At 38.9% G+C, this 12,382-nt stretch overlaps 1 protein-coding gene across 4 annotated transcripts in view; it reads left to right on the forward strand.

Moving 5' to 3' along the window:
• Window positions 1–585: 585 nt before the first annotated feature.
• ELF2 (E74 like ETS transcription factor 2) overlaps window positions 586–12,382 on the forward strand; it is a 50,316-nt gene continuing 38,519 nt past the window's right edge. For 2 of the 4 annotated variants that reach the window (XM_087724376.1, XM_014061767.2), the window contains exon 1: window positions 587–741. The gene's annotated coding sequence lies outside the window, so the exon portion shown is untranslated. Of the gene's footprint in view, window positions 742–786; window positions 896–12,382 lie in introns of those variants that run through there. The other 2 variants (XM_014061765.2, XM_087724374.1) reach the window with 2 other exon arrangements.

Consider the following 12,382-nt stretch of genomic DNA (forward strand, 5'->3'; position numbering starts at 1 on the left):
ACACCTCACTGAAATGTGAGAATACAGTACATGAAAGATGAATTTAGGCACATCTCTAGGCTGCTAAAATCCCGATGATCACTAAATGCAGCTAAGATGCAAGGGGGAAAAAATCTTCCAGTGGCCGCCCAAATTTTTGCACAACCTTAGAGAAAGAGAGTATAGAAATATAAGAAAATCCTTGCCAAAAGAGCCGAAGAAGAAAAGTATCGATTCTCTACCATTACTAAACTGAACCGACCTCCTGCCCTTCCTCTATACTATAGTAACCGGGGAAGAGAAACTGACGGTCTTTTCACATTCAATTCCTCAACCCGTAGCACAATATTATTATTAATATTAGCTGCCCTAGGCCGGCAGCGGCGGCACTTCTTTATGCAACCGAGAACGCCCGTGCCCGCTCAGAGAAAGCGCTTCAGGTGCGTGAGCATGTGCAGAAACGGGGACGGAGGCCCGGAGTCGCGTAATTCTCTCGGCAGCGCGGCGGGTGAATGAGGCAAGCAAAAAGGCCAGCCGGCCCGCCCGCTGTGTCGCACGGGCCCAGCTCCCTCCCCAGTGTCTCCTCCCCCGCGTTGGGCGGCTGCTACTCTTCGCCACTGCTGTTCGCCAGGAACCCTCCCTCGTCTTTTCCATCCCCGCCCGGAGCTGCTTCTCTCCCGGCGGTTGCTACCGGCTGTTTGCCTCCCGCCGCCGCTCGGCCTGCTGCGAGAAGGCGACGCTTCCCTTTGACACATAAACAAGGTAAGGAGAGGGCAGGCGGAGCAGGGGAGGGGCTCCCTCGCGGCGGCGCCCCGGTCCGCGCTGTCGGAGGCGATACCGAGCCTTTCGGGCCCAGAGAGAAATGGCAGCGGCTCTCGGGGACTGAAGCCGGCCTTGGCAGCGACGGCAGAGAAAGGCGAGTCCCCCCCTCCTCCCCGCTTAGTTTGGTCCCCCTTTCCGCCCGACCCGTGAATGGGGGGGGGGAGATTCCGTTAACAGGAATCGCCGCGGGGAAGAAGAGCCGATCTCTGTCTGAACCCCCGCCCCGCTTCCCTCTCCGTCCGTTGGCGAGCGTGTGATCCGGGCGACCGGAGCGGCCGGGCGAGGTTGGTCTCAGCTAGGCGGTCCCACGGGGCTTGTATATCTGTGTGGGGGGAGGGGTGTTAAATCTCAGACAGGGAGGTTGGGGCGGGGGGGATCTAGCTTTCCTTTTATTAATCGGTTTACACGAGTGCTGGTGTGTGTATGTTCGTTAAGGGAGCGATTAAGGGAGAGTGACATCAATTGCCTCTGGAAAAAGTGCCCCCCCCCCGTTCCGCCGAACTGTAATTTTCCTTCTCAGTTAAACGATTGTGCAACTTGTACACAAGAATGTGGTATGTGTGTAGTGAAGGAAGGACGGGGACGGGCAGGAAAATCTGATTGAGCTGGCTTCACCCAGCGAAGCTTTTGCCTGTCAGGTTTTTTTTGTTTGGGGTTTTGGAGTCTCTGCGCTCCCCGCTTAATCGGAGTATTATACCAAATTTGCAAAGAATGAAGGAGGAAAAGAAGAGCTTGAAGGAATCGTCCTCCAGCCGCAAAAGGGGAATCTTTTAAAATATCTTCGCTTCCCCTCCCCCCCTGCACCCCACCCCGGAGTAGGCTTGGCTTTGTTGATCGTCTTGGAAGGGGAAGAAGTGCAAGTGGATAAGCGAGGCCCTCGTCGCCGGGAAATGAAGCCGCTTCGGCCGGTCTCCCTGTCAATTGGGATGACATTACTTGCCTCCTAGCTCTCCCTCCACCCCCTCCTCCTCCAAACCTTTACTTTCGATTTCTCGTATTATTTCCCGGATGAGCATTGCATACGCACGTATTTGGGGAAAGCCTTGCTTAGACCGTCTTGGTGGTTGTGACAGGGCTCCCCCTCCCCTCCCCGTTAGATTGCAAAACAACAACAACGGAACCATTGAATATGCCTGGCCTAGTAATATTTGCGACGTTTTACAAGTCAGGTTACACAAGAAAGTTGTAACTGCATCCCGACCAATTTTCTCTTTACTGCTGGCTGGCTCCATATGACTGTTGTTTTTAGTCCTGATTGTTTGGAATATGAGAAAACAGAATGGGATGATGACCCTTCTAACAGCACTGGTAAAAAAATAATAATGGAAAAAAAATGAACCAGCGGCTGAGGGAGTTTCCCTTTTACGTTTATTTTTGCATTGTTAATTAGATAGCCTACCTTCTTTATAGAAGCTCAAGGCACTTGCATGAAGATCTTCCTTCATCTTATCTCAACAACAACCTTGTGAGGTGGTTTGGGCCCAGAGAGGAGGAAGTTAGCTTGTATATCTTAGGCTGAGCTAGATTTGAGCCAGGGCCTCTCCAGTTCTAGTTGAAAATTTAAAACATTTGACTATACTGGCCATTCTTTTGTTTGCATAATCTGTGCATTTGAAATATATTGCATCAGTGAAGCCAATTGTGACTGAACAGATACATAAAAAAGCCATATATTCTTTGTTCTCAAAATATTAGCTATGAAGTATAATATAAAGTATTTATATTTGAATATTATATACACACACATACATGTACATGTACATATACATACACACACACATACATACACATATACATACATACATACATACATACATCATACATATCTATATATATATCTATATATATATCTATATATCTATCTATCTATCTATCTATCTATCTATCTATCTATCTATCTATCTATCTATCTATCTATATATATATATGAATTTTAAGATAGCTACAAAATCAGTATGTTATAAAGATTAAGATAATGGACTATAACTATGACTATGATGAGGAAAACTCAAGAAGTATAGAAGCGTTCTGGGGTTTTAAGGTCAATTTTTCTCTCTCTACTCAACCTATTTGATACAGTTATTATTAGGAAAACATTTGAAAAGTGAGTGTTATATTCCAAGTAAAACTGCATCTGCAGTTGGCTGATGGTGATTTTGTCAATGCTGATGGTGTTCAAGTGGAGCTCCACATATTTTGGGATTGTATCTAAGGCACCTATTAGTATTTGGTACTATTTTTGTTTATTTTACCACAGTCATTCTATTTCTTTTTGCAGGTCTTTGTATTTTGTTATCTTCTCCAGCTTTTTCTTTTCTATTTTGCTGTCTCTGGGTACTACCATTTTCCAGACTTTTCTCTTTCAGAATATTGACAGTTGTTAAATCTGGGGTGTTATGCAGCAGGTGCTTGTCTGTTTGAATTATAAAGTTCCAGAGTACTTTAGCTTCTTCATTGTCTATTATTATTATTATGCTTTGCCCAATAATCAGCAGTTTTTAAACTGGATTTGGGCTTTTTATCCACCTATCAAATCTTTCCCAAAGACTTGGAATAGGCAGATGTTGTTTGATGGTATAAAAGTTATCATCACAAGATAAAATGCATTTGAGTGATGCTCCACATCACTCTATCTACGTTTGGGGATTACAACCAAGGTGCCTATTATTAGCGTTACCTTACCTTTCTTTTGCCAAAGTACTTCCACTTCTATTTGCACATCTGTATTTTGTAATATCTCTGGTTCTTTCTCTTCTACTGTCTCCAGGTTCTACCATGTTTTTCAGTTCTCCATATGCAGGTCAAATTTTCCTTCTCATTTTTAGTGTCACTGTCTCATTTTTTTTAACATTGCTTCATTAATTTGAGTATAAAGTAAGAAAAGTCAGTATAATTTCATATTGAACCATCCTGTCACATCTCTTGCTTATCTCACATCCTGTAACTTTTTCCTGTATGTTTAGGATAGTTATTTTTAGGGAAGCATTTCTTCTTAATCTAGCTCATGAGAATAGCTTTATTTTGTTTTGTTAGCAATGTAGCATAAAGCATCTGATTTATTGGCGATGACTTTTTGGAAATTTTGAATCAGGGAAAAACCTGATTCTTATGAGAGTTATAAGTAACACTAAATTCAGTCACAGTCTTAAGGACATGACATTCAACGTAGTTTAATAGTTTTCACATTAAAAATACTGTAATATGTCTTGCTTGATATTAAGCAAAGCATAAATCTGAAAGGGGCAAAGGTTTAATCTTTTTGGTTTAATAAGTGGATTCTGAATGTTCTTTAACTTTGAATGGATTGTACTTTAGCTTTTATTTAGTTCTCATTATTTCAAACCACACATTTAGTGAAATGCAGTCTATGTATCATTTTAATACGTTTCCCCCCGAAAATAAGACGGGTCTTATTTTCTTTTGACGCCCGAAATAAGCGCTTGACCTTGTTTTCGGGGAGGTTTTATTATTTTTGAGGTGCAAGAGGCGGCATGTGTAGTCACCTCATGGCTACTGCTGTGTTGCAATATTTTTGGGGATAGCTTATTTTCGGGAGAGGGCTTATTTTATTTAGCACATGCGCTCAAAAGCCTGATTGGGCTTATTATCCAGGGAGGTCTTATTTTCAGGGAAACAGGGTAGTACAGGTAGTCCTCGACTTACAACAGTTCACTTAGTGATCTTTTGAAGTTACAACACTGAAAAAAGTATGACCATTTTTCACACTTATGACTGTTGCAACAGCCCCATGGTCACATGATTTACATTTGGATGCTTGACAACTGATTCACATTTATCACTGTTGCAGTATCCTGGAGTCATGTGATTACCTTTGCAACCTTCTGACAAGCAAAGTCAGTGTGGAAACAAGATTCACTTAACATCTGTGTTACTAATTTAACAACTGCAGTGATTCAATTAACAAATGTGACAAGAAAAATTGTAAAATGGGGCAAGACTCACTTAACTAATTTCTCACTTAACAGCATAAATTTTGAGCTCAATTTAGGTCATAAGTTGAGAACTACCTATAATACTTGTTATTAGACGCAGAAGAGAGTTGCTTTTATATAGATGTCTAACCATGACTTTCACTTGATGAACAGAAATTAACTTTGAAAACCCTATGCATCTATTTAAGTATCATGTTGTGGTTGGATCATTATTTGATCAGTCTCCATCTGGGATTGTCACAGTGATCCACTAGGATGGTCCAATTAGAGATAAATTAATTCACTTTTAATTTGGTAAAAACGGTTGAGAAATAATTGGAGCATTGATCTCCAGCAACTCCGGCTGAATCTGAGTGAACTTATCACAGAGTCAATTTGCAGACCTATGAGATAACCATAATGGTAGAAATCAAATCCTCTTTTTTTAAACCTTGACTGAATTAATTGAATCACATCCAATTTTGCTGTTCTGGATGGTAAAGGGTGTTTCAGCAGTTAAATAAGTATAAGTATAATCTTTATTGTCATTGTACTTAAATACAACGAAATTGGTTAATAATCTCTGTTGGAGGATGATCCATGAGTTATCCCTGCTGTTCTGTTCTTCCTATCCACATTACCAACAGTTTTAACTAAGTTCATCATATGTCCTGTTTTGGAGGGGGGGGGGGATTTTAAGCAAAGATAAAATAGAATAAATATTTAATGTCATTGTAATTCTGTATGGAAGAAAGCTTCATCTGTTGAATGCATTTTTTGTTTTAAAGACATAGAAGTCCTGACATAGAAAAAGTGATTACTGAGTGTTTCCTTTTGCTGGCTATCTTCTTACCAGGGTATTGTGATTGTTGTTTGGGCTGCTTTGGGGTAGCTAGTAATTGGGTACCAATGGGAACATTCCTCTGTTTGCCTGCATTCATTTTCACAACTATCTCCGTGCTGGCCACTAGTAATTGCTTAACTCAGATCATCCTCAAAAATACTCAAAAACCCCTTGAGTCTGTCAATGGTGCAAGATGGACTTCCTCATTTTTCCATGGAGTGATAATATTAATCTGATTTGAAGGCAGTTATGGATGCTCTTTATCTCTATATTGACATAATACATCTACTGTGCTTGACCTAGACATGATCAAAGAATTGAAAGTAACATACAGATTGGGTGCAACATTTTTTTCAGTTCCTAATGGAGGAATGAATTTTAATTCTGATAATTTGTATTTTTTTCTGATGGATCACTACAGATGCTGATAGTTCTGCATTTCTGTGGTTGATTTAGAACAGCGTCCAGATTTTAAGTATTGGATGGTAGGTGATTGAGATGGCTTTCAATATGTGTAAAGACAGATTTGAAAATAGTACTTTCTAGAAGTCTTTCCCTCTTTCTACTTTTCTCAACCTTCAAGTATATATTTTTCTGTTCTATCATCTGTTTAAAGTATGTGACTTTCTGCTTATTGTTCACTGCCTTAAGAAAGCAATTACCGTACTCTTTATTTGGTCTGGGATTAAATGGTTCTTTTTGTAGTCTGTAGCACTCATAGCAATCAAACTGCAAATACCCATAATTTGAAGGCATGTACCTTTTTTAAGGTTTAGTTTTCATAGGCATATATTATTAATGGGAGCGGTATTACTTTTACCATTCTGATTTTCATTGTCCTTCAACTCTCTATGATTTTGTATAACTTATATTGCTTTCTTCTGTAGAGTGTCTATCATCTTCACTTTTTGGCTGTTGACTTTTAAGTTCATTGAGTGTGTGCAGGTCTGTTGATAATTCATTATCTTTTTCTTTTTAACATTAATTCAGATTTTTCACATCTAATTTTACTTGTGTAATGCGTTTTTATAAATCTTTACTTGCAACTAACCAAATAGTGCTTGTCTGTCTATCTTAATTGTTACTATTTCTATTTCTTATTTTGATTTCAGCTGTCATATCTTTTCCTGTGTGGCTGTTCTTATAATGCATTTATAGCAGAAGTTAAATATATATGGGAAGTTATATATATTTGTTTTACTTGCTTCACTATTCTGAAACATTCTATTTCTCTAAACTCATTTTTTCTGTAATTTATTTATAATATAGTTTCCTCAAGAATAATCAGGATTTATGGCATAATCATTACTATTAACGTATGTTCTACATTCTGGTGTAATCTACACAAACACTTTCTTGTAATCAATGAAGCAAAGGTGAAGCTGCTTCTTCTATTTTCTTGCTTTTTATTATCTATCTTATGATAGCCATCTGGTCTTATGTCCCTCTGTCATTTTATAAAACCTATCTCTTTAGTTGGTATTTTTTCATATATGATTGTGTTAATATTTGCAAAAGCTTGAGCAAACCCTCGCTTGTGTGAAAATTAGTACAATGGTTCAATTAGTTCTACATTGTCTTTATCTCTTTTCTTCAGTTTAGGTATATTCACTGATCTTATTTCTAGATTCATATTAGCTAATATACAGCAGTCACCTCTCCTGCAGGCTTGTAACAATTCAATAGCTGGCATTTCATTTGTTCTAGATGCTTTCTTAAATGAAAGCTGATCTTTGTTTGTCACATCTCTGTGATTGATTGCTGAGTATATTCTCTTTATTAAAGTTTCTGTAATTATGCAGAATACTATTTCATTTCTTACTGAGGTTTCCTTTTTCTCCAATTTATTCTTTCTTGCTTGACCTTGGAAATTTTTATTCATTCAATGTACTGTACACCCTCTTTGTTCCTAGGGGGTTTCCTCCTTCGACTTTCTGTGAAAATTAGGGATTTCACATCTCTACTAGAATGAGTCTTCGTTGACTATATTTGAAAAGTCTGTCATTTTGTTTTTGATTGGTGTTTTCAGTTTTATTCTGAAATTATCCATCTGGTAACGTCCAGATGCCTTTTTTGAGGGAGAGGGTGGCACTGCCTGTCTTGAAGGAGGTAATGTTAAGCCCCCTTTTATAGAGGCCATCCTTTGACCCCACAATTTTAGACATTTTCCCTCAAACTCCAGTCTTTCTCTTTGCAGTCTGAGTTCAGACTGGGATATAGTAGCACAACATTGGTTGTGCTTATAGATGACTTCTGGAGGGCTTGGGATGGGGGTGCTGCAGCAATCCTGGCCTTCTGAGATCTCTCAGTGGCTTTTGATACATTTGCTATGGCATCCTTTTGAGATGGCTTTGGGGTTGAACATGTTTTGTGGTGTTCTCCTTTCTCTTGCTGGTTTCAGTCAGAGCTGGGGGAGAGGAAGAGGTTGGGCCTAGGTCCCCCTCAGGGTTTGGGTCTCTTTCCTTTCTAAGGTAAAGATAAAGGAGTCCCTGTGGGCTTTACTCTGTTAGTCATAAGCCAACTTTAGGGGATAATACTCATCTCCATTTCTAGGCTGTTGAGCCAGCATATCTCCAGACTCAAGTGGCCAGCATGACAACATGCCGCAGAGAGAGCATGGGGCAAATAGAGTACTGTTACCTTCCCACCAAAGTGGTATCTATTTATCTACTCATATCTGCATGCTTTTGAAATGCTACCAGTAGGTTAGCAGTTAAAAACCCCTTTTAAGTGTTACATAAGAATGCTGGGCAAGATCATTTGCTAGTATTCTGATGCTACTGTTATACATCTTCATCTTTGGTGTATGGGATGTGTCACAGTGCTGACTGAGTGCTAAGAGGTTGTGAAGGTCTGGATAGAGAGGAACCAACTTTGATTCAACCCTAGCGAGATAGATTGGCTTTAGGTTTTTGGTCTCCTAGGATCAAGTGATGGGCCATCTTTAATTCTGCATGGTGTGGATCTTGTTTTTATAGGTGGTGGTAAGTTCTTTAGTCCTTTATTATTGTCATATCATTTCCAGGTTATCTTGTGCTGTTGCTTTCTCTCTGTAAGTAGTTCTGGAGCGTGACCCGTCAAAACCGCAGTAGACGAAAGCGCGCTTGACGAAAGCGCGTACCTGACGTCATCAGCAGCGCGATGAAAAAAATTAAAAATAAATTAAATTGAAATTAAAATAAAATTAAAGCAAGCCGATTCACATAAAGGTAAGGGTTAGGTTTAGGGTTAGGGTTAGGTTAAGGGTTAGGGTTAGGTTTAGGGTTACGTTAAGCATTAGGGTTAGGTTTAGTGTTAGGTTAAGGGTTAGCGTTAGGTTAAGGGTTAGGTTTAGGGTTAGGTTTAGGGTTAGGTTAAGGGTTAGGTTTAGGGTTAGGTTTAGGGTTAGGTTTGGGGGGGTTAGGGTAAGGTTTTCGCTTTAATTTTAAATTTACCGCTCACAGCGCGATGTTTTCGTTGCGCTTGATGACATCACGTACGTGCTTTCATCGAGCGCGCTTTTGTCTACCGCGGTTTTGTGGTGGAACCGTTCTGGAGTGCTCCTTGGATCATTGAGGAGTTCTGAGAAATGACATCAAGATGCCCAGAGTGACACTGGTGTAAGATAAAAAGTGAATATGATTGAACGCAAATTCAGCTCTACATCATGTTTATGGACTGACATCTGTCCCCATTGTTTCTTCCCACTGGCTTCTATAACTTTTTTGCTAGGAATTTTGCAGACAAAATCTTATATGCTTGGAATTAGATGCTGGTTGTGCAGAATTTCAATAAGCTGCTAGGGGCTGAACATTTAAACTCTGAGTTTATAGATGGACTTCTGTCTTGTTCTTGTCTGTCAGACTAGATTGAGCTAGTTTGACAAATTACATTAGGGTACTTGGAAAGAAGAGTTGATGGTTTTGAAAGAGGAGATGGCATGCTACCTCTTGAAAATGCCACCATGGCCAGTCATTATGGACAACTGTTAACCATCCAGTTTTCCCTTTTTATGAAGAGAAAATACATTTCCCAAATCAGAAGAAATGATAGCTTTTCTTTATTATGTGTCAGTTATACCCTACTTCAAATATATTTACTTCTGGGCACTAAAAAGTATTTTATATAGGTAGGGTGAGAATAATTAGGGGAATTAGCACCTTTGTTCTACAAGAAGCAACTGAATAAATTGGGGAATGTTGTGGAGAGATATGAGAGTACTCTAAAATACCTGAATTAATATCATAGACAAATAAGTTACAATATGTTTTCTGTTGTTCCAGAGAGAAGAAATTGAAATGGATTGAAGTTGAAGGAGACAATATTTTTAAATATTAAATATTATTAAGTGTAAATATTAAATATTAATTCATAGTGAAATTGGTTGACTTGTCTGGTAGCCAGTTTTCCTGTATCCAGTGTTAGGGTTAGGGTTAAACATCTGAAATCTTGACCTATTAATTACAAGCAGTTTATATGCTATCATTATATGAGTTAAAGTTTTCTGAATATTCTTTATTTTACTAGTTATATAGTGACATTTCTTTTCCATGTTTGTAGTATTTAAGAAGCTAAATGATGCATGTTTAAATAATTAAAATTAGGAACTGTGTCAGATACTGTTAGACTCATTTTAATAGGTAATATTTTGAGTTCTTCCAGTTAGTCAGTTTAAATAATCTATTCATATTTTAGTTGTTGATGAGTAACAACAAAATAGAAATTTATTTTTTTCGCCATCTCTGTTTTGACTATGTGACATTTCCAGAGGCTTTCTGAGGAAACAGAGGTAAGCCATCAGGTGTCTTCTGATGACAGCTACTTAGCTACATCTATGGCAACTGTTCATTCAGATTCCCTCTTGTACAGAGAAAGTATCTGAAAACCTATTGTTTGTTTTCTGTTGATCCCTGGTAGAAAGGTACAGTGATGATTGCAAGACTAATTTTTTGAGTATATATAACATATTTAAAGCTTATTATCTCTCCCTTAGCTTTTAGATAAATTTATATACAGTATAGCTGCTAGCCACTAAAGAGGTGTAAATATTATGTGCACAGATTATTCCATGAACGGAACACTGTTTCAAGTGCACATTCAGATCAAAGTATGTGTTTGGTCCATTCTGAGTAGAAGACAATGAGAAACAAGGCAAGACCATTGGGCATAGCTGAGTGGGAGGAAAAAAGATAGGGTAGGAGCAATGAGGAAATGCAAGCAGCTAACAGGAAAGAAGATGGGGAGAGGATCAGTGGAACTTAGTGGGAATGCCACACTTGAATTCAAGCACAGGGAGGTAAGGGAAATAGAGAGTGGAAGATAGATAAGTTGGCATACAGGCTGTTATACAGGCTTGTCCTGTTTGTCAGAGAGGACAACCAGAAATACCAAAGGGATCCAGTTTCACTTTGTCCAGGTCATAAATTGCCTGTAATGGTCTAGGACTGTGATGGCAAACCTATGGCACGTGTGCTGGAAGTGGCACACAGAGCCATCTCTCCTGGAACATGAGCCATCGGCCGTTGCTCTTCTGGGTTCCAGCGCGCCGGCCAGCTGGTCTTCACGTGTGCATGTGTGCCAGAAACCAGAAGAGCAGCCACCCGGCACACCGGGAAGATGATCTTCTGGTTTCCAGCGCTTGCATGCACACCAGCCACCTGGTTTTCCAGTTTCTGGTGCACATGCACGTGCAAAGACCAATAGTGTTTTCACACACTATAGGAATTATTGTGAATGGTTGTAGCATTCTGTGAGAATGGCTGCTAACATCCTCAGGATCCCGTTGACCAATAGCATTTTACCAGTCACAGACATGGCAAAAGGAAGGCAGGAAATTTGTGTTTTTACTGGCGTTAACAACAAGAAGCAACCATAAGTGTTTGAAGAGTACATATTTTTAATATTACTATTCATGTGCATGTATATGTTGTCTGTATCTGTGTTTCGCTGTGTGTGCATTGAAGTCTTGACTCGTCGCAACTGCTTGGGCATGTCCATTTATTTTCTTGGCAATATTTTCATAAATATTTTCTGAAAGAGAAAGAGTGTAATTGGCCACTGGCCTTGTAATGGGTTGAACGAGAATTCACCAATCCTTTGTTGCTACTCAGTTTCCCAGGACAGATTTAAAACTTTTTCGTTATATGCATATATGTGTGAATTGTTATGTTCGGCACCCCAAAGTTATAGTTTCTACTGATGTGCTCAGAATATGATGGGGTTAATGATTGAATGCTTTATTATTTCCTTTATTTCTTGTATTTCATTAATACAATTAATTATTTAATATTACAGTTGCGAGTAGAGAATTATTGTGACAGAAACTATGAATTGAGCAACTTTAGCATTGTATATAAATATATAGCTACAGAAAATGCTTGAGTTCATAACCAATGAATAGTAATATTTTTAAATTTATTTAAATATCTAGGTTATTTTTTGAATTCATCTTAGTTTATATAGTTAATTACTTTTGAATAGTAATATAATTTCTGAAAGTAATATTAAAAAGATTTTAAAGTAGCTGAAACTTTAAATAAGGTACATACTTTGGGGATGATGTGTAAACTTTAACAAACAGATGAGATGGCAAATCAATAATTTTTCAAATACGGATAGTCCTTATGTAGCTATTGCCTCAGTGACTCAGTGGCTAGAATGCAGTATTGCATGTTCATTCTGCTGACTGCCAGCAGTTTCATCCTCTTTGGCACAAGGATGACTCTAGCTTTCCACCCTTCCAAGCTTGGCAAAATTATTGTTAGGGGCAATATACTAACTCTGTAAACCACTTAGGACTGTAAAGCACTATGAAGCGATATATAAG

The sequence above is a fragment of the Thamnophis sirtalis genome, unplaced genomic scaffold (assembly GCF_051295495.1).
Source record: "Thamnophis sirtalis isolate CommonGarterSnake01/CBP01778 unplaced genomic scaffold, rThaSir2_p1.2 scaffold_10, whole genome shotgun sequence".
Taxonomy (NCBI): domain Eukaryota; kingdom Metazoa; phylum Chordata; class Lepidosauria; order Squamata; family Natricidae; genus Thamnophis; species Thamnophis sirtalis.